Genomic DNA, 4,400 nt, shown 5'->3' on the forward strand with positions numbered 1-4,400 from the left:
CGTTCGGCTTACAGAGATAAGAATACGGCCGAGGGAAGAAGGTTCTGCCTGTCGTAAGAGGGGACTAATGGGTAGGAGTCGAGAGGTGAAGAGTGTATGTGTGTGTGTGTGTGTGTGTGTGTGTGTGTGTCTGCGTATGATTGTGCCTGTGTGAGTGTGTGTGTATGTATGTGTGTGTCCGTTCGGCTCGCAGAGATTAGAATACGGCCGAAGCAAGAAGGCCATGCCTGTCGTAAGAAGCGATTAATGGGTAGGAGTCGAGAGGTGAAGAGTGAATTTGCGCGTGTGTGTGTGCGTGTGTGCGTGCGTGTGTGTGTGTCCGGTCGGCTCGCAGAGATAAGAACACGGCCGTGGCAAGAAGGCCCTGCCTGTCGTAAGTGGCGACTATTGGGTAGGAGTCGAGAGGTGAAGAGTGTATGTGTGTGTGTTCGTGTGTGCGTGTGTGTGTGCGTGTGTGAGTGTGTGTGTATGTGTGTGTGTCCGTTTGGCTTGCAGAGATAAGAATACGGCCGTGGCAAGAAGGCCCTGGCTGTCGTAAGAGGCGACTAATGGGTAGGAGTCGAGAGGTGAAGAGTGTATGTGTGTGTGTGTGTGCGTGTGTGCGTGTGTGTGCGTGTGTAAGTGTGTGTGTATGTGTGTGTGTCCGTTTGGCTTGCAGAGATAAGAATACGGCCGAGGCAAGAAGGCCCTGCCGCTTGTAAGGGACGACTAATAAGTAGGAGTCGAAAGTTGAAGAGTGTATGTGTGTGTGCGTGTGTGCGTTTGTGTGGGCGTATGTGAGTATGTGTGTGTGTTAGTTCGGCCTGCAGAGATAAGAACACGACCGAGGCAAGAATGCCCTGCCTATCGTAAGAGGCGACTAATAGGTAGGAGTCGAGAGGTGAAGAGTGTATGTGTGTGTGTGGGTGTGTGCATGTGTGTGTGCGTGTGTGAGTATGTGTGTGTGTCCGTTCGGCTTGCAGAGATAAAAAAAGACCGAGGCAAGATGGCCCTGCCTATCGTAAGAGGCGACTAATAGGTAGGAGTCGAGAGGTGAAGAATGTATGTGTGTGTGCGCGTGCGTGTGTGCGTGTGCGTGTGCTTCTGTGCGTGTGTGCGTGCGTGTGTGCGTGGATGTGTGTGTTTGTGAGTGTCTGTGTGTGTATGTGTGTGTGTCCCTTCGGCTCGCAGAGATAAGAAAACAGCCGTGGCAAGAAGGCCATGCAAATCGTACGGGGCGACTAATAGGTAGGAGTCGAGAGGTGATGAGTGCATGTGTGCGTGAGTGTGTGCGTGTGTGTGTGTGAGTGTGTTTGTGAGTGTGTGGGTGTGTGTATGTGTGTGTCCCTTCGGCTCGCTGAGATAAGAAAACAGCCGTGGCAAGAAGGCCATGCAAATCGTACGGGGCGACTAATAGGTAGGAGTCGAGAGAAGATTGTATGTGTGCGTGCGTGTGTGCGTGTGTGTGTGTGTGTGTGAGTGTGTGTGTATGTGTGTGTGTGTGTCTCTTCGGCTCTCAGAGATAAGTAAACAGCGGTGGCAAGAAGGCCATGCCTGTCGTAAAAGGCGACTAATGGGTAGGAGTCGAGGGGTGAAGAGTGTATTTGCGCGTGTGTGTGTGCGTGTGTGCGTGCGTGTGTGTGTGAGTGTGTGTGTGTCCGTTCAGCTTGCAGAGATAAGAATACGGCCTAGGCAAGAAGGCCCTGCCTGTCGTAAGTGGCGACTAATGGGTAGGAGTCGAGAGGTGAAGAGTGTATGTGTGTGTGTGTGTGCGTGTGTGCGTGTGTGTGCGTGTGTTTGTGAGTGTGTGTGTGTATGTGTGTGTCCCTTCGGCTCGCAGAGATAAGAAAACAGCCGTGGCAAGAAGGCCATGCAAATCGTACGGGGCGACTAATGGGTAGGAGTCGAGAGGTGAAGAGTGTATGCGTGTGTGTGCGTGTGTGCGTGTGTGTGTGCGTGTGTGAGTATGTGTGTGTGTCCGTTCGGCTTGCAGAGATAGGAACACGGCCGAGGCAAGAAGGCCCTGCCTGTCGTAAGAGGCGACTAATAGGTAGGAGTCGAGAGGTGAAGAGTGCATGTGTGTGTGTGCGTGTGTGTGTAAGTGTGTGTGTGTGTGTGTGTGTATGTGTGTGTCCGTTCGGCTCGCAGAGATTAGAATACGGCGGAGGCAATTAGTCCATGACTGTCGTAAAAGGCGACTAATGGGTAGGAGTCGAGGGGTGAAGAGTGTATTTGTGTGTGTGTGTGCGTGTGTGCGTGTGTGTCTGCGTGTGTGCGTGCGTGCGTGTGTGAGTGTGTGTATCCGTTCGGCTTGCAGAGATAAGAATACGGCCGGGGCATGAAGGCCCTGCCTCTCGTAAGAGGCGACTAAAAGGTAGGAGTCGAGAGGTGAAGAGTGTATGTGTGTGTGTGACTGTGTGTGTGTGTCCGCTCGGCTCGCATAGATAAGAATACGGCCGTGGCAAGAAGGCCCTGCCTGTCGTAAGTGGCGACTAATGGGTAGGAGTCGAGAGGTGAAGAGTGTATGTGTGTGTGTGTGTGTGCGTGTGTGCGTGTGTGTGCGTGTGTAAGTGTGTGTGTATGTGTGTGTGTCCGTTTGGCTTGCAGAGATAAGAATACGGCCGAGGCAAGAAGGCCCTGCCGCTTGTAAGGGACGACTAATAAGTAGGAGTCGAGAGTTGAAGAGTGTATGTGTGTGTGCGTGTGTGCGTGTGTATGTGCGTGTGTGAGTATGTGTGTGTGTTAGTTCGGCCTGCAGAGATAAGAACACGACCGAGGCAAGAAGGCCCTGCCTATCGTAAGAAGCGACTAATAGGTAGGAGTCGAGAGGTGAAGAGTGTATGTGTGTGTGTGTGGGTGTGTGCATGTGTGTGTGCGTGTGTGAGTATGAGTGTGTGTCCGTTCGGCTAGCAGAGATAAGAACACGACCGAGGCAAGAAGGCCCTGCCTATCGTAAGAGGCGACTAATAGGTAGGAGTCGAGAGGTGAAGAATGTATGTGTGTGTGCGTGTGTGCGTGCGTGTGTGCATGTGCGTGTGCTTCTGTGCATGTGTGCGTGCATGTGTGCGTGTGTGTGTGTGTTTGTGAGTGTCTGCGTGTATATGTGTGTGTGTCCCTTCATCTCGCAGAGATAAGAAAACAGCCGTGGCAAGAAGGCCATGCAAATCGTACGGAGCGACTAATAGGTAGGAGTCGAGAGGTGATGAGTGTATGTGTGCGTGCGTGTGTGCGTGTGTGCGTGTGTGTGTGCGTGAGTGTGTGTGTGTATGTGTGTGTGTCCCTTCGGCTCGCAGAAATAAGAAAACAGCGGTGGCAAGAAGGCCATGCCTGTCGTAAGAGGCGACTAATGGGTAGGAGTCGAGAGGTGAAGAGTGTATGTGTCTGTGTGTGCGTGTGTAAGTGTGTGTGTGTATGTATGTGTGTGTCCGTTCGGCTTGCAGAGATTAGAATACGGCGGAGGCAATTAGTCCATGCCTGTCGTAACAGGCGACCAGTAGGTAGGAGTCGAGAGGTGAAGAGTGTATTTGTGTGTGTGTGTGTGTGTGTGCGTGTGCGCGTGTGTGGGTGCGTGTGTGCGTGCGTGTGTGTGTGAGTGTGTGTATCCGTTCGGCTTGCAGAGATAAGAATACGGCCGGGGCAAGAAGGCCCTGCCTCTCGTAAGAGGCGACTAAAAGGTAGGAGTCGAGAGGTGAAGAGTGTATGTGTGTGTGTGACTGTGTGTGTGTGTGTCCGCTCGGCTCGTAGAGATAAGAATACGGCCGTTGCAAGAAGGCCCTGCCTGTCTTAAGAGGCGACTAATGGATAGGAGTCGAGAGGTGGAAAGTGTGTGCGTGTGCGTGTGCGTGTGTGCGTGCGTGTGTGTGTAAGTGTGTGTGTCCGCTCGGCTCGCAGAGATAAGAACACGGCCGTGGCAAGAAGGCCCTGCCTGTCGTAAGAGGCGACTAATGGGTAGAAGTCGAGAGGTGAAGAGAGTATGTGTGTGTGTGTGTCTGCGTATGTGTGTGCGTGTGTGTGTGTCCGTTCGGCTTGCAGAGATAAAAACACGGCCGTGGCAAGAAGTCCCTGCCTGTCGTAAGAGGAGAATAATGGGTAGGAGTCGAGAGGTGAAGAGTGTATCTGTGTGTATGTGTGCGTGTGTGCGTGCGTGTGTGTGTGAGTGTGTGTGTGTATGTTCGGCTCGCAGAGATAAGAACACGGCCGTGGCAAGAAGTCCCTGAATGTCGTAAAAGGCGACTGATGGGTAGGAGTCGAGAGGTGAAGAGTCTATGTGTATGAGCGTGTATGCGTATGTGTGTACGTGTGTGAGTGTGTGTGTATATGTGTGTGTGTCCGTTCGGCTTACAGAGATAAGAATACGGCCGAGGGAAGAAGGTTCTGCCTGTCGTAAGAGGAGAATAATGGATAGGAGTCGAGAGGTGAAG

The sequence above is a fragment of the Diabrotica undecimpunctata genome, unplaced genomic scaffold, assembly GCF_040954645.1.
Source record: "Diabrotica undecimpunctata isolate CICGRU unplaced genomic scaffold, icDiaUnde3 ctg00000657.1, whole genome shotgun sequence".
NCBI classification, from domain to species: Eukaryota; Metazoa; Arthropoda; class Insecta; order Coleoptera; family Chrysomelidae; genus Diabrotica; species Diabrotica undecimpunctata.